This window comes from Falco biarmicus, chromosome 8, assembly GCF_023638135.1.
Source record: "Falco biarmicus isolate bFalBia1 chromosome 8, bFalBia1.pri, whole genome shotgun sequence".
NCBI lineage: Eukaryota > Metazoa > Chordata > Aves > Falconiformes > Falconidae > Falco > Falco biarmicus.
Genome location: NC_079295.1, coordinates 65626045 through 65652492, shown reverse-complemented (window position 1 = coordinate 65652492; position 26448 = coordinate 65626045). Strand labels below are relative to the sequence as shown.

At 44.1% G+C, this 26448-nt stretch overlaps 2 long non-coding RNA genes across 5 annotated transcripts; both read right to left on the bottom strand.

The window, feature by feature from the left end:
* Positions 1-3755: 3755 nt before the first annotated feature.
* Positions 3756-6759, bottom strand: LOC130154143 (uncharacterized). Its single transcript, XR_008823616.1, has 2 exons — positions 6581-6759; positions 3756-6123 (listed from the first exon to the last, which is right to left on the bottom strand). It is a non-coding gene; the product is annotated as an uncharacterized LOC130154143 (long non-coding RNA).
* Positions 6760-6765: 6 nt separating this feature from the next.
* Positions 6766-25309, bottom strand: LOC130154141 (uncharacterized). 4 transcript variants are annotated; one of them, XR_008823613.1, is made up of 8 exons: positions 24986-25309; positions 24293-24881; positions 21875-22110; positions 16366-17107; positions 13520-13591; positions 10795-11487; positions 10567-10706; positions 6766-6899 (listed from the first exon to the last, which is right to left on the bottom strand). It is a non-coding gene; the product is annotated as an uncharacterized LOC130154141 (long non-coding RNA). The 4 variants fall into 4 exon arrangements; XR_008823615.1 differs by lacking the exon at positions 24986-25309 and adding an exon at positions 15359-15419 and having other exon boundaries at positions 24293-24430; XR_008823612.1 differs by lacking the exon at positions 24986-25309 and having other exon boundaries at positions 10795-11041; positions 11210-11487; positions 24293-24430.
* Positions 25310-26448: the final 1139 nt, after the last annotated feature.

The window sequence follows — 26448 nt, the reverse complement described above, 5'->3', positions numbered from 1 at the left end:
TGGAGATGTGAGGAGCCACCGGCATTTTTTATGTATCAGAATTGGTTATATACATTCATATTAATTATATAACTTCTCTGACATCTAACCTTTCATGGAGTGGATTTTAGTACTTTTTGCCAGATCTCTGCTTCTCAAGGACTAGCATGAACTGGCCAAAAGGATAAGTATTTAATCTTCTAGTGACAGAGCAGACATTTTAATAGTGAGATTGTTTTATACTTAGGATACCTTCAGTAAAGGATATACATCTTCCCAAGGACAAATAATTACTTGAGCAACCTACAGCAATTCATCAATGAGAATGACCCTGAGACTAGTTAAAGTTCATAAGGTGCAACATGAGTCACTATTAGAAAATAAGAGAACTATTTTTCTCAATAAAACAAGGTGAAAATTCAATAGCGAATAGGTATGAAATATTATGACGCAAACTAAATCAGAGATGAGTAGATGAAGAATTACTGTTGTTGCTTGTCTGGGAAGCAAATGTGAGACTACGTATTTTGAGTGCTTGAGAGGAAATCTGGTATCTTTGGTAACAGATATAAAGATATCAAGGAAGAACATCCAAATTATTTTAATTTATTACTGTAGTCATGGAACTTGAAAAGGCAATGAATAATCCCAGAAAGCATTTTAAGGACTCCACTCTCAAAGTGCTGGTGGTCCAGCAGCCATCACAGAGAGTACAACTGCAAAGCGCACAACACCAGAGGAGAAGCTGTAGGAAATGGATGTGAGTGCATAGGGTTATACTCTGCCTGTTCACCTGCCTGGTTTATATGCTGGGCTGCCGACCAGTGACATTGACTCCTGATGTGTCACAGCTCAGGACGCTCTCTCCTGATGCAAGTCTGGGGTAGGGATGGCCTTGTCAGGATGCCTGCTGCCCCATTCCACAGCCCGCCAGCCTGAAGGCTGACCTGTGGCTCCTGCTCCCCTCCACCTCCATGTGTCACCGATGGCAAGTGGCAGAGATAGGCAAGCATGAAGCAAGTGACCCCTTTGGGCTTTTTTCCAGCTCCGTGCTGACAGCAGCACAGTCACTGATATTTTGGTCCCAGACAGCTGGACAGGGTCTTGCCCAGCTTTCCAGCAGCTCATCCCTTGCCCAGGAGAGCACCAGCCCAGCCAGGGGAGCATGGGGAGTGAGGCTCTGCCGTTCCCGAGCGCAGAGTGCAGGCAGATTTTGCAGAACTACATGTAAAACCTGACAGTACAGTGACAGAGCAGGCAAATATGGCCACTGATCCAATATGTACACTGATGGATTGCACAGAGTCTTAAATATTATAGGATAAAGTATTTCATCTAGACAGGAAACTTTAAGCAGGACACAACAGACATTTTTCTTACAATATTAACAATTTACCATCTGAACTTTATCTTCTCCTTGGATAATAACCACTAGAGACCGGGCAAAGGAACAATTGATTTAAGATCTCAATCAAAAGAAAGCATTCCTCTTATCTGTATAGCCAAGCAATGAAGTAACAGTCATCTGGCATTATTGTACATTTGTCAGTCCATTAAAAGCGTAGACCCAAAATCTATATATGGAATGTATGACGCGCAGAAATGACTCTTGCAAAAATTTTTAGTGGTTATGAGTTTGCAATCCATGCCTTTCCCTTGATTTCCACAACGTTTACTAAAAAAGGCAAGCGGAAAAAATTTATACTTCCTATAGTCAAACTTGCTTCCCTCTTTCCACGTGCTTTTGCTTGATGATTTCATTGCTACTCCGACAAGGAGTGATGTGGTGCACAAGCTGCACTTACCTCCATCCCTCTGCAGGGTGGAGATGTCATTAGTCAGGATGACCTCACCCACTGTGGTGCAAATGCAGGGAACAACTTCTATGGGTTTGGAAACAAGGCCACAGCAACTTAGTAGTGGTTTGTGTTTTGTGATTTTGTGTTCTGAAATATTTGTCACTGTCAATTTATCAGTGACCTATTCCTGACAAAGCCCAATGTGCTGGGCTTGCAAACACAGCTGGAGGAGTATGTGACATGGCTCTTTTCAACCCTACTCATCTGCTGAAGGCAGAGGAGGAATTCATCACAACATTACAAATAAGAAAAGGACGCTGGGCTTGTACTGCATGCCCAGCACTGTGAATGCAGTTTGAAATGCACAAACTAATGATGAATGGCTGATTTTGAAGATGAGCAATTTGATAAGGATTTTCCCCCACATTCTGCCATCTCTTGCAGTACATCTACTAGCGTGAGGCAGAGATGTCAAATCCAAACTCTTCTGTGTAGAGGAATTATAGAGGAATGAAGGCAGGTTAATTAACATTGATAATACACAGCTGTGGGCTGGCTTCAGGGGCAGTGGGTTGGCTGATGTGGATAAGGTGCAGCTGTGGCTGGTTCCTGCTAAGCAGTTAAATAGCTCTAAGGGGTACAGAAATGGAGTACTGGATGAAGAGAGACCAGGAAAAAGCAGAGGGATGAGAGAGAGAGTGAGCAAGAGTGTGTGTGCCCTGGATATAGGAGAGGCTCTGGGAAGAGAAGGGGGCCTGGATGAGGAGAGGCTGGCTGGAAGAGGAGCTCAGAGAAGGAAGAATCCAGACACAGCAGAGGTAAGATGCAGGGTGGACTGGCCCAAAGAGGATGGAGAAACAGCATGGGCAGTAGATGAACTGTTGAAACCTTGTGGGGGACTGGTTGGCTGTGCTGGGGCAAGGTGTAGGAGCTGCTTACTGAAGTTAACCTGGTATGGGGCAGTAAGAGCCTTGCTGCAGCTGGCTGGTTTTGATAGTGCTGCAACACTGCCGAGTTTTACATCTCGGTATGTTTATTGACAAAATGAAGTATACAAACCCCTTTTTTCTCTCTGAATGTATTTCTAGCAATTATTTTAAGACAGCTTAAAATCTGTGCAGCCTCAACTGATCTCAACCAGAATTTCTAAAGCAAGGCCCTTGCTCTCCAAGGTTTGCTCTACTGTTAATGAATGATGCACTCTCATGCATCAGGTCTGCATTATTGCTGATCCATGCCAACAGTTCTAAGAGCAAACATTGATTCCAGATGTTTTAGTTCAGCAATACATTTGCCATATTAAATATAGTCATTCCTGTTAAAACACTGACTACCTTCCTCAAAAGCTATCTTGAGTGGAAGAACAGCTGTGCTTAGTATGCAAATGTACTGGTGTACCAATAAATTCAGTGACTGATAAGGATTTATCTAAATAACAGAAGTATGAAATAAAACCAGAAATTACCATTAAAAGGAAGATCAGTGTATTTCAGCCTGCACAGAGCTCACCAGAAAGATACCCTGCATGCAGAGCTGAAGCTGCAGTGCTGAATTGGTGAAACCCTGCCCACAGCCTTAATTACCTTGGGGTTAACTTGGACTACGCTTGTGCTGCTACAAGGACAGGCCTACAGGCAGGTGCCCCCCCACCCCACCCCCCCCACCCCCAGAGCTGCTTATCTCCCCCAGGACATGTAGAGGCTTCTGCTGCCCTCACCACCCCATGGTTCCTGATGTTTCCTACCTGGGGAAAGGTATGTCTGCTCTGGAGCCTTCTCCCTCTTTTGCACAGCCTAGTGATCAAGGGGGCCCTGCCAAGGTCTTCCTCTTCTGCCCCAGATGCTGTGCAAGGAGAAACAATGGCGATGGGCAGGTGTGCCATTGACACCAACTGATTGCACAGGGCTTGATGTGCGATGCACTCATCCAAACTTTGGGCAGGTCTCTGGCATGGTGTGGAGTGAGGTGGCTGAGGAATCTGGTGCAAGTCATGTTTATTTTTAACGTGACTGCTCTGCAATGATTATTGTGTCAAGTTGAATGCATGGCAAACTGGTTACGTTTCTATTCCAGTTACCATGGTTGCTAATACTTAAAACTGCCTGAGAAAGGAAGAGAATTGTTCTCCCCATGCTGGGAAATGTCTCCCTGGTTCATTCCTGCCCACATAGTGCAACAATGCTGTTGGTCTCAGCTTTGGATGTGAAAGCTGGCGGAGATCTGCCTAGCCGGGTCTGGCAGATGGAGCTTGGTTTCTCATGGTTTATCACTACACTGGCAGAACAAATCTCCTCACCTCTACTTTGGTTTTATGTAGGGAGAAATCTTTCATACTATTGCTGCCAGTAGGCATCTGTGGGAGAAAAGAAAAAGTGCACTTGCATCCCAAAGACATTTCTGCTGTATTTGATCTGAGCCAGTAACAGTGTGCGGTACCAGGCAGACAAGAACAAGGCAAAAGCCTAGAGGAGCAAACTGTGTGCAGACAATATCTGTGCTCCCTTAAGCACAATGGTCCACTATGATAAGCAAATAGCTCCGCAAGATTAAAAAAAAACAACAAAAAAACCCAAACCACAAAAAACCAACCAGAAAGTGGACAGAGAACAGTGGTTTGAGCATAACGAAGTGAGCTGTTTAATAGTGTAAGCCTTTGCCTTAGCCCTGTTGCTAAGCAGGGGTAACTTGGCAGCAGCATCTCCCTTCCTGGTGGCAGGTTCAGCCGTGCTACAGCCTAGCAAGCTGTGCAGGTGCAGTGTGGCAGGACATGGCACTGACCCTCCCTGTGCTGTGCCAGGCGCCCCAGTCATCATCAGTGTGGGTCTCACCTCCCCAGTGCCATGGTCTGTGGGTGGGATGGACCTGACCCACCTCACCCATCCACAGCATATATGAAATCCCTCCAGCTGGCAGACCCCGCCAGTATTCTCCATAGTTCACAGCAACAAAAACATATTGAGTCAATATGAATCTGAAAAGTCTTTTGACTGCAGGTCTGATGCAAATCCTCTAGCAGGTTGATTTCCCTCTGCTCTCTACTTCCCTACATCCGTGTGATGATTCCCTACATACAAAGAACTAAAACAAAATGTCACACCCCCAAAAAAATACCTGAAGTCTGTGGAGCTTAAATTCACAATTAATTAATGCATTATTAAACAGGCAAAACAATGACCTGAATCATTAAATCTCTAAAGGGTTTCAGAATCAAGGGGACCTTGGTTCAATTTACCTTCATTTAGGAGACTCAAAATAAGTTTTAGTGCCAGTTTAGCTAAATTTATGCCTTTATTCGCTTCTCTGAGCATTTCCGTGAAGAAGTTTCCCTCTGTCAAAATGGTACCTTTTCTGGGAAGTGCAGCCAGTGAGATCTCACTATCGGCACCAGTTTCTCCTTTCTACTGGTTTGAGTGAGGTCATTAAACAGAAGACTGCTGTGGGAAGCCTCCCTCTTCATGGGTGGTGGGGGATTGTGGCACTGGTCAGCACAATAAAGATGCCCTGAAGACAAGAGGACCCCCGAGAAAGGACTGCTGCTGCGGGCAGGGGCTCACGTGGAGGTGCTGCAGCATGACGCCTGGAGAAGGCTCCCAGAGGCTTTTACTGAGTCACCATTAAGTAACAGGCATGGAACAAGGGACCAGAAGCTGAGGAAGTCACCAAAACAAATACATGTTTATTGCCCAGCTAATCATCTGGTGAAACATTCCATGGAAATTCTTTATTTTATTGCTAACACTTCAAAGAAGTGTTAAATGTGTCCCAGAGGAAAAAAAATTAATATACTGCAATAGATTTTTCCTGTTTTCATAACAAATGTTTTGACCAGCTCTTCCTAGGCACCTTGGCATGTCATTCCCTGCTGTAATTCCTAGACCTAATTATTTAAATGCCCAAGCAATCATTTGGAAACCACTGCTCGGCAAGCACTGTTATTTTTCCTCTATTTTCTGGTACATGGCTGACCAGAAGGCATCATTGCATGTGGTAAACTACAGCCACACCTGTGTTTAGACACTTGCATCCTACTTTCCCAAAACAATAAATTGGAAAAGTGCTCAAAATATATCCAGGACCAATGGACGCTTCTTAATATTTCTGTCCATCTGTGCCCAGGCTTCACATTCTTATTCTATTTTTTTACTGAAACTTTTAATAAAAAAACCCCATGTGTTTACATTCCATAGCGTCCCCTGGTGCTGCAGGATGGAAGATCACCTCTGATCAGACCCTGTAGTTCTGCAGCACATCATTTGATAGACTGGATTTGGCTGGGAAGTATTTTGTCCCTGTGCTATTGAGAAGTAAGTTGACACTTCACAGTGGTTTCTTCTGGCTTATGAGTCTGCCAACAGAAAAAAGCAATAGAAATACTTGGGTCATTGATATTTCAGTGAAAAAAGAGTTTTGTAATTAAGGCTTACCTGGCTCTTCTGTTTCCTATTAAATAAGCATCTGGTTTATTGCAACCTATTTGTGAAGTTATCCATCATTCCTCACAAAATTTGGTACAAATTCATGTGAAAAGTCATTATAATATTCAGCTTTCATTATTCTCCTGTCTTTATGCCCATTCAACCACGTGACACCAGTTCCAAAGAACAAGTGGTGTTGTGGGATGAGGCAGCCATGGCCACTGCCAGGGGACACATACCGGCAGGACACGTGCCAGCGGGTCTGGGGGAAGGCGAGGACACAAGGCAACCTCTCGTGTGTACGCATAATCTGCCCTGTCTCAATTACACAGTTCAGAGGCAGCTAATAGCCTAGTAATGATATGAGCAGGACTAGTGAGTACTTACAGACTGCTACACCAGCAGAATATCAAGATGGAGTGGGAAGCTGCTGGCCGTGCAAAGGCTGAGACTCTGGTGGAGGGGTTTGTACCCAGGCATTTTCAGCCAGAAATGCTCCCTGCTGATGTCACTCATGAAGAACTCAAGAACACAGAAATACAGGGGAGCAATGCCATTTCCTTCTTCACAGGCATGGCAGCAAGTGCGCTGGAGGCAGGGCATCCTCCCAGCTGCCTGCCTGTCTGTAGACCTGCTGGTTGGTGGTTTTTTTTCAGCTTGCTTGAGCAGGGGCTTCTTATTAGAAAGCAGCACTCCCTGGCCAGATCTAGGGAGAAAAGGGATATTGACGTCTCTTTTTAGACACTTTGAGGTACAAAAAGCAAGCTAGGAATAATATGAAGTTCCACTGGCAATGTGCATAATGTGCTCAAGAAGCAAGGGAGACTGGAAGGCACTTGAGAGCCAGGTCACAGAAAGTGCTCCATGTGAAGCATTTCTCATGAGCAGATCAAATGGTGTTTTAGTGAGGACTTATTAATATGGCACCTGTTTCAATTATTTTCAACTAGCAGGAGCAGTCACGCCCCGTGTGTGTGGTGACACAGGAAGGGAGCAGTTTGTGACAAGTCTCCTATGTGTACTTTCATGCTTCTCTCCAGGATCACATAGGCTTCTTTTTTAAATGGCATTCTGGGGTAAAAGTGAATCTAATCACAAGCTGAAGAAGGTACAGCTTCATAATTTAGTAGATGTGCACTATATCCTCACAAAGAGAAGGCGGCTTTGGTGGGTACCAGAACTGATCTCACAAACGGCTGCGAGTCTGCAGTACGTAAGCCTGTATCTAAAAGTGCCTTTGGCTACTTGAATTATTCACAATTGCCAGCATATTCCCTTGCAGTAAATACCCTCCTATATAGAGGAGAATGCAGCAGATATTAAATATTGTTCAGTGCCAACATACAATTTATTGCTGCCTCCGTACCCCGTGAGACACTGCTTTGTTACTGGTCAGAGGCTGCGTGTGGAGGCTACCCAGGTCAAAGCTTTTTACAAATGCTACTCTTCTGTAATAGACAAGTGACATTTTTGGGTAAAGGGCAATCCATGCAGTTCTGCCCACCTGAAAATTTACAATGCTTGAAAGCGAGCTACTGTATTTCACCTGATCCTGACGCCTTCCTTCACACAGGGTGTCCAGGTTGAATTCTGCCGTGGAATGGGAAAGCAGCTGGGACTGCCCGAGCTCTGACGCAGCAGTGTCCTGCGCTGCCCACCTTCCCAGCCTGCGCTGCCCAGGGAGGCATGGGCTGCTCCCTCTCACCTGGCACACTTCTGCGCACCCTGCCAGAGCTCAGATGCTCATAAATAACAATGACAAAGCTCAGGTGTTTAAAGCACAAGGGGGAGAAACACAGAATAGCCACAAAACATTTACTGTCAAATAGGCTCAAAGTGCTGCTTTTATAACTGTTACTTACGTCATGACATACTTCTGTGATACAGTGATACACATCCAACCATAAAAATATTGTTTGCTTTTTAAGTCACTTCCAAGTATTTCAGTGCAGAAAACTTTTATATAATATCATTGCACTGTGCTGCATGTGAGCACCTGCACCCCCTGAGTGCTTTTGCGCCCAGAGCAGGAGGCAGTGAGGTGGTGCTGCCCTCTTGCAGATGAACAACAGTCACATGAGGAGGCTTGCCAAGGTCACAGAGGCAGGCTGAGCAGAATGGAAACTTGCTCCAGCATCTCCTGACTCCAGAAGAGATCCATACGTGCTGGACCGTATCTCATTGTGAAGATGCTGGAGCTTTGCAATGCAGCACCAGCACGAGCAACACGGAATAACCCAGCTCAGGGAGGGAGGAGAGAAGATACAGGTTTCTGGGTGGTAACCTGACATGAGTTAAAATTTTATATAACCCCTGCTTATCCTCTCTGCCCTTTCCCCCTCCCTTTCTTTCAGCAAGGGCCCACACACACCAGGGTGGGTAAGGATGCAGAGGGTTTGGTATTTCAGTACTTCAGCCTATTACGGGGGTATCTTGGGATAAAAATTCAGAGGTTCTCACTCTCATCTTCCCCTTTCTATTTCTGCCTTCCTGTTTCAGCCAGATGGACTTCAGCTACTCCTTGAAGCTCTATTCAGTTTCTGATGTGTTTTCCATGAGCAAAAGGGGTACTTACATTTTTCTTCCATCAGCAGTTTTCTACAGTAAATAAGGAAAGGAAATGGAAAACCTCGTAGGAAGTCCCAGGCTGCTGAGGCTTTTTAAATGGACTCAGAGCTCAGGCGTGAGGCAGATTAATCACAAACCAGACATATTGAGCCAGTGCAGAAGATGACATTTCAGGGCCACTGTAAGGAAGCAGGACTAATCGAATGATGGGACTAGGGAGAAGAAGTGAAGCCTGAGAATGAACCACCAGGTACAGGAGAGACAGGTTATGATAGCGCTGAAACTGTTCAACAAAATTAAGCACCATCATCAAAAGATTTTCCTTTGCATGAGCACTGTGATCTCATTCTATTGTGCTTAAGAGAAATAAGAGAAATCGTAGATGATTAATTGGATCATTTCCATATCCTGCTCCTAAGTGAGTACTTAAGGAAACCGTTTTTCTGTTGCTGCCTGACCTGCAAATACAGGGTGTCAGCCACTCCAAAGAAGCTTCAGCATGAAAAAGGATGGAGTGATAAGCAGTACATATTAAAGAGACAGGCAAAACAGGTAATAGCCCCTGTGTCCCCTGAAATATATCCCAGTCCTCAGGTTAACACTTTAAAAATGTATTGCATGGAAATGTACCCCTCATTTAACAAAAATAAATGACTATAGTCAAATAACAGGCTGCTGTCGACAGAAAGCAGCACTTGCCAAATATAATGATGCCTTTTCATGCAGTGTTAGTGCTCCAGAATGGTTAATCTTTGCTCAATGGTCCTTTTACCCTAAAAGTACAGAAGATACATTGCAGTGCTTTCTCCACTGGGAAACCTACATGTAATACTACAGCCATAAGTACTGAGACTCAAATCCCTTTGTCATTTCTCCCCTCTCATTTGGCTTCAGGTGCTGCAAGGTAGAACCAAAAAAAGAAAGGAAGGAACAGAAAAGCTACTGCTGCTGCGAGTGCACCCTCACTCTTCATGGACATGGATGGTGCAGTTCTGTTTGCTGGACAGCTGGTTCCTTCTTAATGCTTCATTTACTCCTGATTACCAGCAGTGTATCTCTTTGTATATCTTCAGCCCCAAAGATTTACTTTTCTTGGGGCTGGAAGATGGCTCTCAGAGCACCTAAAAAGCTGGTTTCCACATATTCTGCTTCCACATAAATATATTACTCATGAATAAGCAAAAGGAGGGTTTTTACTCCTGTCTGAAACCAGGCAGGTAAGCAAATGTTTCATATCGGGCTTGGAGGCAAGCCATCAGCAGGGCTTTATCTGGTGCTTGAAAATCTGGAATGTGCTTACATGGGTACTGAATTGGGTAGTCTCAGGAACAACATATAGCTGCCTTCTCATAGAGTTTGTCAATTCTCTAAGCCAGTTAGGGAAGAATCAGCTTCTCAGAGGCTAATATCCATACATCTGAACCTCAACAGTGTGGTTTCAACTTGTGTGTCGTTCTGAAAACCTTCCCATCAATCCATGACTTCATTTCAGTTTCTCAGCATTGCTAACTTGTTCTGAAGCTGCCATTGATTTGCTGCTCAATTTCTGAGCAGTTTGAAGAGTTTTTCCCCAGCAGAAATGTTCCTTATTTGAAGTAGAAGATGAATCAAATAGGAAAACTTCTTTTAATTTGCAAAACAGAGAAGGTTAAAAGGAGTAGAGAAAAACCAAGCTCCTCAAACCACTGAGTGACAGTTTTTAGCATAGCAACAGTACAGTAGCAGTTCCTGTACTGATTTAAAGGAAAAAACCAAAACCACATCACCTTTCCAACCCTTGCATCGCTGAGACATGTTAAAGGGACCTACCAAAGCCTCTCCGGTGCAGAGCATCATGGTCTGGCTCAGGAGATTCGCAAAGCAAATACTGGCACATGAGGGTGCAGCTCACTCCTGGGCTGGTACCATGTGCTCGCAGTGCGTGATTCCACAGCAACCTAGGAGACTTTAAAATGTTTTACAGATATAAAGTAAACCTTAACACCACCTCCCCTTTTTGCTCTCCTTGTGATCTAAGGCAGCTGAGCACTTACCATGTGGGAGCGGGAAAGGCTCTGTGTCCTGCTCTGGGACATCTCCAGTGAGGTGGAGCAGGCTGCAGACCTCCAGATCAGTGACCTCAGGCTGTACTTTGAACTGTGGATGCAAGCCAGTGCTCTGCATCTTTCCCAGCATTTCCAAGCCAGATGACCCTCTCTTGCCACTGCTGCACTGCTGTATGCTCATATTTGCCATGAGTATGGAGCAGGGAATTCAACCATTGCTGTGTGATGTAGCACTCTGTTATCAAAATATAGTGACAAACCAGTTATGCATTGATATATGAAATGAAATTCAAGATGAAATGAATTGATGTGGTTCTCATCTGAAGTGTGCAGAGACACCTTACTCTGTCATTTTCCACTAAATATACAGTCTTTCTCTTTGCTGAATTTATTTGCCACTTACCCATATCTGAACATTTGCATTCTTTGTTGTTGCATTATGTTTGCAATGAATTCTCATTTGTATGTTGTAGAGAAATATCTCTTTCGATGTCTTTTTCGGTCACCACATAAATGCTGCTTCTTGTTTCCTCATCGGATAACTCAAGAGCAGAGGCTGAAATTTACAAGTGTAAAGGAAAATGATGGGAAGACTCTGTTCCACACAGAGTAATTCGAAGAATGTCACATTTCTTCCGCTGTGAGATCCTTGATCGTTGGTTTTTTCCTTCTGCTAATAAGCTGTTAAAAGTAACACAGAAATTTAGATTCCTGGGTGCATGTTACAAGCCTTGAAGAGAAACACCTTGACCTGCCTTTCCTTGGCATCCCCGCTGCCTGCCCTCCCCAGAGGCGGCATTGCCGTCGCACCCTGCTGTGCAGGACAGTGCCTGCCTCTGCCTTGGACAAGGGCACGGCACGGTGGTGTGAAAAGCAGGCGGTGTAGGGGCAGGGGGGGGGCTGGTGCGAGTCGGGAAAGGTAGATGCACATGTGGGGGTGCAGCAGCAGGGACAGGGCAGGCAGTTGGTGAGCAGTTCTGCCTCCTGCTGTGCTGTGTGTTGTGATGTCTCAGTGTTCCACAGCTAAAATTGCTGTTTTGGGTATCGTTAGCCTCCATAGTTCAAGATAGGACTAATTATGAGTAACAGACTGTACTGTTCTTTTATCACAGGTTTTTGATTAACATGAGACATTATCTTTGGATATTTCCTATGCCAAATTATCCTTTCAATTACTGGAGCCTACATCCCAGGTATTTAGAACTGGTTGTTCCTGTTGAAGTAGAACAGAAAGAAAAGGACAAAATATAAAATCTAGCTCTCCTCCAACTCCTGCTCAACGGTCCTGCTGGCACCATTCAAGTCTTGACTGTACCTACAGGGAGAAGTGAAAAACCTTACTGACACTCGGTGTTTTGTTACAGGTTCTCACCTTTTAGGCCAAGTTCAAACCTGAGCTCTGACCTTCATGACTGAATGCTGAAGCAAGACACACTCTGAATCAAGCAAATAACCAGCAAATCTGCTGCCACCTGGCCGAGGCATGCCGCACATCAGGGGCGAGAGGGGATTGCAATGGGATGAACAGGTTGCAGAGAGCATTTTTGCAAGATGCAGAACATGAGCCTGTTCCTGCTGCCACCAATTCTGCAGCAAGACCGAGCAGGGTTTGAGCAGCCAAAAGCAGCTCCCCCCCCGGCCCCTGCTTGTCTGCCTTTTGTGCTTATTCCACCCCAACGCGGGTGGCTGCGTCTCTGCCCTGTCACAGACCACCGGCTGTGGGACCCCCTGGCCACCCACCTCTGTCACCCTGCTGCACGTCCCTGCCACGTGAGCAGTGCTGTGTCAGCCTTCAGCGCTTCAGAGGGCTGAAAGTAGGTTAGATTAAATCTGGTGGACCAGATTTTGGTCACCTTAAAAACAACACACACACACACACACACACACCCCTTTTCCCTCACAGCCCTCCCACGCACACATCTGCCATGCTTAAACTGGAAAATTAAATCACTTTTCCACTCAGCTTCTTATCAGCAGGAGTCAGCTGATAAGTTGTGAGAACAAGTGTTTTAAAACAAATTAACCCCTTCAGCAAAGCAGCCGAACTCAGAGGCAGGGAGGGCTGGCGCAGAGGTGGCAGCTGGGTCTGTCCCTGCCTTTGGGACAGCGGCTGGGAGGGAGGGCTTGGACACCCTGGAACGAGATACATTGCAGAGTCCACGTGGAGCAGAGCACTTCCACAAGGGCAACGTTCACACCAAGCAGCAGTGTGATGTGGTGGGTTGGTGCAGCTTGCCCACTGCTGCACCCCAGCCTTTCAACCAGAAAAAAAAAAGCAAAAAAAAAAAGCAAGCTTACAATTTTGTAGTGTATTTTGTGGCAATAGTTTAAAGGTCTTGTGGGGAACTACAAAAATTAATTATTCTCAACACTTAAGTGATGCTTTCTCTGTCATTCTGAAATAGAAGGCTACAGTGCTCACTTATAAGTGCCCTGACGTTATCTGTAATTCACACATCCAAGTGTCATCCAAAGCGTGTGGACTGTCTGTCTCATTTTAAACGAAATGTCTCCTGTCACATGCTAGATGAGACTTTTATCTTTCCTGGAGATGCACCTAAATGCAAGCTCACGTGTCACTTCTCAGTTGAATTGTCATTTAGGTGCATTTCCAGAAAGATAATACTCCCTTATCGAAATTAAAGTTATTCTATCTTATTTAATTAATTAAGTGGTTTTGCTGACCTCCTCTCTGCATTGTATTTCCACTTACCTTGTGCTTCATTAAAGTTGTATGAAGCTATCCAGCCTTCAGTGGCTTGCACTCAGGTTGCCAGGAACTAATCTGACAACAGATTGGAAATCACCATGTAAAATAATGAGCAGCTTTTACTGGAGTTATGAAAATACCTATGTCATGTAAGGTGATGCAATTAGCAGGGAAGCAGCTGAGGTCCTAATAGTGAGACAGAGATGACAGACAGAAACAGAGTTAAATCTGCTCAGGAGAGAAATGGGCTGGTGACAGCTCTGGGACTGGGTGGGAAGGGGAAGAACTTGAGAGGGCACGACCACAGCAGCTTTTACTACTGCACTTTTTTTTTTTTTAGCCTCTATACTGAAATGCAATCTAGATGGCATAAAACATTTACAGAAGCACTGTGCCTCGTCTACGTTGCTGCGATAAAACACAGCCTTCTGCAAGTGTCCTCACACAAATTTGATTCCTGTTTTCAACATCCAGCTGACATTGTTACCTGCATAAAATCATACAGACAGGCACGTCCAGAGCTGCCCGCACCAGGACACGAGGAACTCATCAAAGTGCTTGCTCCATGAATGCAGTCATTTGTGTCTGGCAAGTGTTCACATGTAGACCTGGCCTTTATCTCAATCACGGATATTCAAGTCCTTTGTAATTACACCTTATGCTGCAGGTGCTTCCTTGGGGATTAGGTAAGTGATGGGAAATGTAGGGCACCGAGTCATAGCTAACGCGCTCTCCATTCACCACTCACTTTTAGGAAAAAAAAATTATTATCAGGCAATATCAACTCAGTAAGTGATGACTAGCGTGATGAAGAGTTAGCTTTGACGAGCCTCTCACATCTCTAATTTTTTGGGGAAAAAAATTCTGATTTGAAGTGCCTTTACATTTTAGAAATTGTTGCTCAATTCTGGTTTAAAGAAGTTCCAAGGACAAACCCAGAACAAATTACAGTGTGATAAAATCTAAATGTGATGCTCTGATTGGGAACTCAAATGTGTAATGCTGAATACCGTTTCAGGAAAATTTTTAGAATTTATATTTTTCAGCCCAACACAGTGAGAAAAGAGTTGACATCTCAGAAACGTCCTGCCCATCTCTCCCACCCACATCCCAGTGTTGCTTCCAGGAATCTCTATACATTTATTTTTAGCTACCCATTTTCACATAAGATTCGGGACCAAAGCATTCAAGCTCACTCTCATTTTAACAAAACATGTTTAGTATTCAGCGCTGAACTGGAGGGCACAGAACAGCAGGCATTTAAACAGATCTCTCTGCAAAGCTTTCTAGCAGAAGGTTGCTTGCCCTGAGTCGGCCTGGTTGCATTTTCAGAAGTTTAAACCAGGTATCGCTCCCTCAAAGACACTGACTGGTAGAAATGGCTTAAGAACAAGGGTACGGCAATCCTGGGTGAAAGCCTGGCTCACATGAAGCTGCAGGAACCCCCCCAAACCCAGTGATTTTAACGTGCCTGGGGTTTTGTTCTTCACATTAGTATGAGAAGATTAATTTCAACATATAGGTGTGAATAATAAAAATAGAGATGACCTTTTTTAAGCCCTCTCTTAAAGCATTTTCAACGATGAAACAAGTATACAGGCAAATACTCCCCAGTGTACTCGCACCCAGCAAAACATGACAGAGCATTAGCAATCAGTGCAAGAACAAATTGGCACAAACTTACCATCATAAGAGAAACACAAGTGTGCAAACCAGAAGCAAATAATGCCAGGAATGCAGAACAACAAACAAGTCCAACCCCATTGCTGTTGAACCAGGGGAGGATTAAATTTACACTGACTGCAGTGCTAGTAGAACCATGCCTTCAGAGAAGTGACTCACATTGGCCGTCAAAGGATGCATGCATGGGGAGCCTACCACATTTCTCAAATACCCATAAGACCTTCAGGACAAAAACAAAATTGAGAAAAATACACAAATGTTGATAGCTGGGTGACTGAGGTGCTGCCCCATATGTGATACAATATCTTACGTATATCGTGCAGTGTTTACTTAAAGAGTGGATTTTTTCCTTTGATCTAAATATAGTGAGGAGCAAACTCAGAGTACCTTTTGCTGCATCTGCTAACTGGGGTTGTTTATTTGAAATGCCTAACAGTCAGTGGCATTTATCTTCATTTAGCATTAATCATGGCACACAGCATACTTTATGTGACACCACCTTCCCCTGCACAGCATACTTCATATTCATAATATTCCCAAGTTCTTGCAAATCAGTAAGATTCAAGCTCTGTTTTTCACACTTGTGGTGGTATCAGTAAACATCAAAGTACTTGAGAGACCAATCAGGACACTGTGAGTTTTGAGACAGGAACCAGTGCCTAATGCTACACCTGGAAAAAGCTTTTTTTTGCAGAGCAACAGCTCCCCACAAGCACAGCCACCAGCTGCTGGAAGCATCTCCAGCTTTGCCACCACAGGTGAACTCAGGCATTTTGAAAGCTGCTGCCATTGGTGCACAAAGACGCACTCTCTAAAGTGATGACAAATGCCACACGTGAGATGCTTTATCTACTTCCCTCCTCACTTGCCCTTGGACCCCGCTGCAGCTGCCTCCGAGCATTATTCCAGAGGAGTCAGATACTGCCCAAGCCACCTCTTCTGAGCTTAAACTCTAACATAACCTTTTTTTTTTTTTATTAATTTTTAAAATCTATGTAAATGATCCAAACAAGAGTTTGTGTACGAACCCAGACCCCACATGCACATCTGTGAAGGCATTTGTGACATTTCTCATGCTCAGAGCAGCCAGTGTTGCTGTAAAGCCAAGCACCCAAGGTGGCAAGCGTTGCACTATTGCTGGCAGCCACTGCACTGCAAAGCCATACCTGAGCGTGGAAGAGGATTGATTCGGTGCACATCACGCAGCAGAAGCTTGACAATCCCGTGCATTATTCAGCAGAGCCTGTGATGGCTTTCCGTTTAATCTATGTGAAAATTGGATTTATGGTATAGGAGTAAGAGCTATCTGAACATGGCCCATAAAACTGGAAGAATCATATTTTTCTCTTCAGCAAGCAACTTTTAACAGCTCTGCTGGGTGCTTATTTGCAGTCACCAGGCAAAAATTTTCTCTCTGCTGTTTACGACCATTTTACTCATTTCTGTGACAGAGGGGGGTGGTTTGGAGTATGGTGCCAGTGATGCTCTAGTTACTGGTGTTATTTGCTCCAGGGACTCTTTTGATATGTAGTCCTCTGCTGTACTAATGTTCCCATTAGTCTTGATTGCCTCTGCAGGGGGTAGTAAAGACTTCTGTGACAAAGTGCCTAGGAAAATCCTTCTTGAGCCTTTGATATTTTCTTTGTAACATTTTCCTCATCTTTCACAAGATAGCAGTTTGACTTTGAAGTTATTTCCAGTTCTGTTGTTGTCATTACTTTAACTTCTACTGGGGAGCTGGATACTTCTTATGGGGGAGCGAGGAGACACCAAACAGCCTCCCTTTCTGTGTTCCTTATGTGGTCCTGACCCCTTGAGTAAAGCCTCCAGTTATCGAAAGCATACAATCTAAAACCACAAGGTATTAAAATACAGGCATCAAATGCTGTGAGGTATTGCTCAAAGTTGCTGCAAGGAAAATGAAGAACAAAAATATAAATGCGGAAAATCATATACATTAAATATCTCAGTGAGAAAATGGCTGGGGACCAAAGCTGTTTAAAAGCCATAAAGCATAGTGGAAGGTCAAATAAAAAATCGGATATTGGCCTAAAATGTTCAGATGTCCAGCTTCATGCCATGGAAGCGTGATGGTTTTAGGAGGCTGAGCTGAAATGAATGGAGATTTCCTGGTGAAATTTCATAACACTCGTGTTCATGGGTAGACTGAAATAATATTTATTTATTTTTTTTTCCTCTGGGAAACAAGATAGGACTTGAAATGGAAAAGTGAAAATAAGGAGCTAAAGGTTCTTCTCACACTTCTGCTACCTGGAGAGAGCAGCTCTTTTGTAAAAGGGCTTTATATCCCCCGTGATAACATTTGCTTTATAAATATGTCATAATTGCTGCAATTTTCATTATGATTAGCAACAGAAAGTACATATAAAAATACCCAATAAGGAAAGAAAACTTAAGTTAACTTTTTTAACATTGAATATTACTATGAAAACCTGGGAGAATTCCAAGGTAATTCAGAAAAGCTGTAACAAGACTTCTGCTGCTTTGTCATGGAAGAGATGGATATACCTCCCTGCAACATTAAAACATGCCAGAAAAGAGTCACCTCGGGTTTGGATTTGACCTTTCCAGTTCTGTAGTACTCCAGTCCTGAACTGTGATTCAGAAACATTTCTGCAACATGCAATTCACGGAGCCAGACACCAATTTGCTGTCATTATCTGCAGTCACAGTTCCTTTGGTTCAAAGACCACTAAACATTACTTCCCATTACAGTTCACGCCTCAAAAATACAAAGCAAGGGCAAGAGCAGAGCTGCAAAAAAAAAAAAACCACCACAAAGGAAAGCACAGCAGCAATAACCATGCAAACACAACTGATACAAAACCAAGCAGAGGGTTGTCTCCATTTTCAGTTGTTTACATGTAACCCAAAGGCTATTCAGCCTTGAGCCTTGCAGCTTCACCATATCCTCTGCAAGAAGCCCAACCTCTCCATCACCTCCAGCATGCACCCTTCCATGCTGGGATCAGACCTGCTGTCACTGCGGTAACCTACCCATGAGAGAGGATCCAGAGCAGTAGGACTGATGATCCAGCTGCCCTTTGCTGTAAGTTCAGCCTGGGGGGAGGTCCCAGGGGGAAGAAAGGGCTTTTCCTCCATGGATCTCCTGTGCTGCTGGTGACGTTGTTTTTATGCATTTGCAGGATGCAGATAAGAAGGGCATCGAATCTGAATGTTATGCTAATAAGAACATCTGTGTACTTAAAGCAGCACTGAGCAGCTGGTACATCTAAAATAGCCCCCAGCATGTCTAAATGCTCTGTAAATACAGAGTTAATATCTCCTGAGATCAATTTATCATTAATAAGTTATAAAAACAGGATTTGATGCACACTGAAATAAAAATATTTGGGGGAAAAGCCTATTGTTTATTTCCATTTTCCCCACCATCTCAACCCTCCAGTGTGGGAGGGACCCCAACCAGACACTGAGTGGCACAGATGAACTCAGGGCTGGCCTTATCCTGCCTAGGACAGCTAAGTGCAAAGTGCAGTCATCCTTTGGTCCCCGTGCAGTCAATGCCAAGATGCAGGCACCCCAAAAGGTGATATGGCACACAGCTTCTCAGTTCAGCACCTGAACGTCAACCAGTGAGCGTGTGCCCAGGCTAACTTCGAACAAGTGTTTTGGAAAGAGTCTTGGCCAGTATTTGGTGGCTGTTATCCCCCTCCACAGTCACCTCTGCATTGCTGCTGCCATTACTCAGCCTCCTCCTGCCTTTACTCAGCATGCCTGGCTTTACTAAGGACACTGCAATGACCTGCATGTCCCCAAAAGACTCCAGATAGCATCTGAACTTATTCTGAACACTTTGGGACTCCACCTAACACGTAAAAATTAAAGATAGCAACTATTATGAAATGGGTCCCTTTTCCTCTTTTGCTCTCAAATAATCTGTTGTGAACAGGCATTGGGCACAAATATCCTATAGGATATATGGCTATATATCCACTTCTTTAGCCTCCTAGATCCACAGACCAGTGACTACTTCATTAAACATGTATTTTATGCATTGTGTAAGCTCAGGGAAACTGTATAATTCAGGGTACCAGCCAGGGAGTGCAGGTGGCGATTTGATCAATGCTGTGTGCATCTGTTAAAACTAAGATACTCCTCTGAATATTTGGAGGCTGGTTTTGTTTTTTCTCCTGCTCTTCTTTTCCTGGAACACTTTTATCTCGCTCCAGTAATTGCTAGCAAAACTCACAAACAGTAAACTCCATAAGTAAACCTTATCAGCTATGTTACACTCAACAGCCCTCCTCTCCACTTCTGAATGTGTCATGCCTTGAAAGATAAGCACTACTGTCACAACCAAGGTAGTCACAGGTGCCCTTGTCCCACAGGGTCTGGCGCACTGGAGACACATCTGGGAAAGGGTTCCCAGAGGGGATTGTATTTTATTTATTATGGTTTTATTATGGCCCTAAGATGGGTGTGCATGATCTTCTGCTATAAAGGGCCAAAAAATGCACACGATAATCTGTAATTTTGTCTAGCTCCACCCTGTTTGGAACATGAGAATAGATACATAAAATATGCTAAAGCCCATTAGGCTGGCTTATGATGTTAAATAGTCTCGCATAAGGAACTTTGGAGCGAGACTGAAACCCTCCAGAGCATACAGATCATTTGTGCAGCAAAACAGCGAAGTCCTGCCTCTGCACCAAGCATCTGAAGTTGCCACACGGCTGCTGGAGCTCTGTCTAGAAGGCACATAAGATCTTTATCAGGGTGGTTAAAACCCTTATGTTATTTCTATGATTTATATTTTTCCACTCATCTACATCACATAAATAGCATTAACACCTGGCAGAAGTTCCTGTAAACGCTGAGAAAGTCATCTTGGGCAATTTTCTCTGGGCAACTGATTTGATTAATTTTCTGGAGAGAGCCGACCCACCAGTTGGCCTGGCTGGGGAAATGTTAAGATGTTTGTTTGCTTGGTTATCCCTTCCCAGGGGCCTCACTAGGATTACAACTAATTTAAGTTTCTAGGCTAATTTGTTTCTTAATATCCTGGTGTGAAACATGAAAAGCGGCATTAAATTTAACAAGGGAAAAAGGGGAGGAGGGTCACTGTTTTGTCATCATGAAGCTATGCTGAAGGTTTGCATGGCTTTTCACTGGAAGAGACCATCTCTCTTGCCTTGTGCCAGCAGCTCTCCCCTTCCCCGTGGTTGGTTTCAGTTAATTGAATCACTAACAAGAAATGTGCCCGCAAATCCATGAGCTCAGCCCTGCTCGCACAGTTGCTGGTGAGCCTGCTGATCCAAGCTTCCCTGGATTGCACCTAGGTTTTAAGAATTCTTGCTGACATTAAAGGACATGCATAAGATCTACACACTGCTTTGTGAACTTCACAGTAAATATGAACAGGATACAGAAGACAATACATAAATACTGGGTGCATGCACAAGAACCAGCTTTCTCTTTGACGTGTGCTATCCCAAGCTTTCCCTCAGCACTGATATTCCCTTCCTTGGCTTTGCTGTATTCTGGAGAATCCTTTTTCTAATTGGTAAACAATGTTTTTTTTCCTAGATATGTGAAAAAGATAATAAATAATGTTCTAGAAATCCAAAACTAGAGTGGGAGTTTTGATTCCTAATGCTGCTGTGAAAATTCAGTGTTCACTGGAAAGGCTTCTTTGAGCCTTACAGCAGAAACTCAGCGTGGCCAGCACAGAGCTGAACTCACCAGAGCATGACTGCCAAACCCAAAAGAAAGGTTTTTGTCACAAACCTGCCTTGATAGAAAGGAAAATGGGTTTTAGGACAGAAAGCCAGCAGCAACTGAAATTCAGTATTGTATGCTTGTAAAAAGGCATGTAGCATAAAGCCCCCAGTCATCAGAGGCAGAGTCGGGGTGACATCTGAAAGGCGGCTCATCTCGGTCTGCTTCTGAGCTGGCCAGAGCCTGGCACCGCAGAATTAATCACAACCCCAGGCTGTTAAGGACAGAGGCACACAGAAATGAAAAACTTCTCCTGAAGATTTTGAAAGATGGGCTCTGGTTTTGGCCAGGACTCAGGAACACAGGTTTTACATGTATGTCAAGGTAAGGTCAGGTGAGTGAAGTACAGGGAAAGACACAAACTACAAAATCATTCACTTAACAAGAATCCTCAGGATGCATTTGCCAACCTGCCAGGTGACTGCCAGTCAGAACAAGCGCTGCCATATTAAGATAGCAATAACTCAGACCTCTTCGCTTAAAAGGTTAAAGAAAATTATTTCCTGCACTACGGATACCATGCTGTAGCCCAGAAGCATGCTGCAGGTGTGCTGAGATGGCTTTGACCAGGCCAGCATGTCTCCTGATGCCCAGCAGCCCCACAGCTCTTGCCCAGCAGCAGGCTGGACCACAGCAGCAGACTGGACCACAGCAGCAGGCTGGACCAGGACACACACGGCTGGTGTGAAGACTGAGCCCATGGGTCTGAACAACCTGCACTCACATCTGGGAGCTCACGTGTAACCACAACAAATACACGTGTTTAATGAGCAAGGTGACTGCCAAGGTGAGACTGACAGACAATTGATTGCACTCACCCGTCATTCAGAAAGGACAAACCAGACTTACCATGCAAAGGAAATGGAATCAGGTGCCTAAAGGACACCCCTGTGAAATATTAAAAGCAGCACTTACGAGATGAACGGCTCTTCGTGGTTGCACTGACTTGAACAGGAGATGGCAAGAGCTGGTGTGTTGGCACTGAGTTATTTATGGCCTTACCACAAGAGCATTTCCCAATCACTCCTTAGAGAGAACAGAAACTAAACCAGGTGCGAGCCCAGCCTGGGTTCTGCCTCTGGTCTCTGTCTTTCAGTCTCCGTTTCAGTTCTCCTTGCAGAAATGGTGTGACCTCCAAAGTGCTCTGAGAGCTAAGCATGGAAAAATGTAATAGGTAAACTACATATAATTGTCATTGCTGTTTTCTTTCAGATCACCTGGAAAACAGCACTGAAGAGAAATGAAAGCATCAGTGATGCAAAAGCTAAAGGGACATGCTCACTGGGAACCCATCAAACACGGAGGGGCTACCTGAGAATGGAAAATTTAAATGCTTCTGGTGCCATAATCCAAGAATTCCCTTCCTCCTGGCTCTTCCTATCAGTTTTTCCACTGAAGGGGAAATTCCCACGTCCCATTCTGCTTCTAAATTCTGTAAGGAATGATGTTTGAATTTCCTTTTCCCACCTCCCATTTCATGTCCCACTCTGGCACGTTCGCTATTCTGAAGCTATTCTCTTCAATTCATTTTACATTAATAATGATGGTCCTTTCCCTTCCTATTTGAATCCTAACATGTCTTTTCAAAAGCTGTTGAAGTTTATACAACTGTATATACAACCACCTTTTTATTGCTACTCTGCAGGCACCAAGGTACAGTCTGAGTATTTGTAGATGCTTTGGGAATACACCCTCTACCTTTACAGGTGGGGTTTTTTATTGGAACACTGACATATTCTTACAGATAAAACGTGCCTCTACCTTAGTGTGATGACACAGTATCATCTTTCTTCCCCAGCATATGATACACTTTTTTTAAACCTTGAATGTTCTGACCTATTTCCTTTAGTTGGCAAGGTTTGTGATTTTTTTGAAACAGTTTAGAATATTTTTTGGAAGAGATAACTGAGGTCTTTATAGTAAGTGTCACTCAGACTAATTCCAGATGCTTTGTTTGTTTTTACATCAAAGTAAGAAAGAATAGCTCTGCTTGTAGACTCCTCTCTTTTCCTGCATTTTCCTGGGAGAATAACTTGATTAAGAGAAACTTGCATCTGTTAGTTTTTCTTTCATCCAGGATTGACAGCAATTTAATTTTTTAAGGTTTCTTAAATTATTTTAGAATGTGGGAGGGCTAAATTCTGATTTGCATATCCTTACTTGGACATTTTCCAGGGCAGTGTTCATCGGGAAGTATGTGAATATGTTCCACCTTGCTCAGGATTCTGCCTTTAATTTAGGGGGAGGTTTTTGGGAAGGTCCTCAACTCACTTGACTTGTTTAATCCTGCAGGCAGAGCATGGATCCCACGCTGCCCGCCCAGGAAGGGATGCCGGTGGGCTCCCTGCTCTCTGCGCAGCGCTGCAGAAGGGGCCCAGCCTGCGGGTGCCCCAGGTTTGCCAGCTGTGCCCAGCCTGCCCTGCCCTGCCTGCTCAGCCGGCTGCGGGGCCGGCAGGTGGGCGGCCGGCAGATGGAACCCCCAGTGTGGGCGGCAGGGCTCAGCACCCAGGGGCAGCGTGCCAGCCTCGCCTTGTCCCAGGCAGTGGGGCTGCGACCCACTGGCAGCTGTGCCCCAAACTGAAAAATCCATTCTTCTACCGTCTCATTTGCAAGATGAGAACAAGAAGGGTCTTGATTCGAGCATTTCTGCGCTTAATACATTTTTTTTCTCATAAATATATAGGTGGTCATTGGGTGTGTCTGGGAAGGAGAAACATTTTGGTCTTGGATCATTCGGGTTGTGTTCTTGCATGGTTATGAGAGCCCCCAACAGGTACAGCATTGCCGATACCAAAATAGCAGGAATGCTTCAAAGAACGGGGTAAGCGAATGGTAAAAAATCAGTCTCTTTCTAGCAAGCTGTGAATGTGTAAATAAGCATGAGCAGTGTAATTAGTTTTTCCAAGCACTATGAACAGGATGCTTTCCTGGCCAGAAGCAAGCAAAACTTCTTGATGTATTGGGATGCCGTGTACTGAAAATTTGTTTTATATTTAATTGCATTTAACATTTATTCTCTCTTCTGCTCTATCAGCTGAGCAGTGCAGCATTAGCTAGTCATCTTCATTTTGTGTATTTCCTTAATCATATTTGTAAGAAAACTTTCCTAATGCTCAACCCTTCTTTAAAAAACACAGGCTAAAACAGTAATCAGGTAGGTACAAATAAAAGAGATTAGCTGAAGCAATCAATTAAAACTGCATAAAAAAACTGAAGGCTATTTTTCTTCTACACATCATACAGGGTTCTGCTAAACTGCACGTAACTCCTTCACTTTAAACACTGTTTCTGCTGGAGATGCACAAGTTTCTGCAAGGTTAGGAGATGGTTTACCTTGACAGCAGATGGGAACGAGCCCAAACTACCCAAACAGTAACATTGCCTTTGCCCCTTCTGTCCACAGGATATTTCTGGATTGCTTCTCAGTAATGTCTGGCTGAACTTGTTTCTACACTTCTGGAGAAGGTCCAGGACGGTGGAGCACTCCTGGGATGGGCAGGGGCTGCTCTGAGCTGGGGCACCATCTGCCTGGGGAAGAAAGTGGTTGATCAAAACTCCCATCCTCTGCTTCATAACAGTTCTGCTTGACTGAAAGACTTTTAACGAAAACAATAACAAAAATCAACCAAAACACCTCTTCAATTCTTGTTAGGTATATAAACAATCCCAGTTTATAAAAGCATAAAACTTTCGGTAAAATAAACAAGCAAAGAAAAAAGTTTGCTAGTAACTTTTTGGCAGATAACCATCATTTTAACTGTTTTTAGTGCAGTTTTTCCAAATGCTTCAAGCTTAAGAACTTACTTGCATGTTGCCTGTGAGGAAATGTTTTTGTGCAGAACTACTGACCATTTAGTTATTTCTTGCACTTCCCAGCAGTCAGTTACAGCTCTGGACACTGATGTCAGCTAACAGTCATCATCTGCAATTACCAAGATGGTTAAATTTTGTGACAAAGAATGTGTACAGGAAACAAAACCATTAAATATCTAAATAACAGAGAATCACTAACCCTCTTCAATTTACCTGCTCCAGGAAAATGCTGTGCAGGCTGCAGAGCAAGATAACGCTCCCTGCACCGGCGCAGATAGTGCTGGGTGGCAGCTTGTTCTTTTCTGAGAGAAACAAGGATGAACAAAAATCCAACACGCGAGTTATTTGAAAAATGCTAGTAAAATTGTCCTGATCTGAAAGGAAAGATGCTTTTCCAGCTTTACCCAGTGGTGTTTTGGATGTGTGTGATTTTTTTTCTGCTTCTGAGGAATTCTGTGCTTTGCCACCAGCAACTCATCCTCCTTGCACAGCTGTTGCTGCAGCACCTGCCTTTACATTTATATTCTTGGCACAAGGGAAGAAATACTGCCTATTGTCACTTGTCCTCACTTCTTCTATTGTGATATTATGCTTATTACCAAAGCGATTTAAATTTTAAATTTTGTGACTGAAATAGAGAAACTACTCGGTAAATGCCGATTGATGAGTAGCTATGATACCTACACATCCTGAGCTTTGTTTATCCTCAGCATTTCTGCCCCAGCATTCAGCAGCTTTCTGCTGGTCCACCTGGGCACAGTGATCTAAGGAGGAAAGAATGAGCAAGAAATACACACAGTTATGTACAGTATAATCCAGTTTAAGGATATGAAAATACCCTGCCAGAAGCAGCAGACTCACTCTACACCACCTTCTTTATAAAAACAGAAAATGGGTTTCTGAAGTTCAGTGGCAGGAACTGGCTGATGCCAGTGGAGATGACAACCAGCCACCAAGCACTGGTGGTTTATAGCATGGAGATACCCTGGAATAAATCCCTCCTGGGTCAATAATCCCACCTCTCATACCCCAGCCTCCCCAGACCAACCTCTTTCAAATAAGCAGATGAAATTAGATTTTTGAGATTACTTTGTTCTGCAGGACTTGGGCAAATGCACAGCTTAAGAGGCTGCCCTGCCTCTGCCCAAGTACTCTCATTCTGTTCCCTGATAAATTCACTGTGCTTTTAAGGTTCTCCAGATTTAACTCAATCACGTTCCCAGGGGCTGGCAGGAAAGAACAGAAATAAAGAAATCAATCACTTGATGAGAGACAGGCTTGAAGCAGTGCCAGAACTAATACTCCCAAATTCTGGGAAGGGTCTATTTCAATATTTATTAGAAAGGCATGATTCTGTCAGATGTTTACAAGTCTGTTTCTCCCAGCACTTGCTTCAGAAGGCTCACGCACCTTCCCCGAGGCACAGAGGGCATTCCTCTGCAAAGCTATCTCTACAAGCACTGCAGAGGATTGCCATCCCTGTTTCTACAGCAAGAACATCCTTTGTGTCCTGAGGCAGCAGCAGCAGCACTGGTGACCAGAGCCACGCTGCCCGCTCAGCCCATTTAAACCCTTTAAACTTCTTTTTGCCCTTTGTGGGCTTTGGGTTTTACATCCTCCCTCTTCGCAGCTGACTACGTTTTCGGACTGTTGAACTGTACTCTGTAACCTGAGAA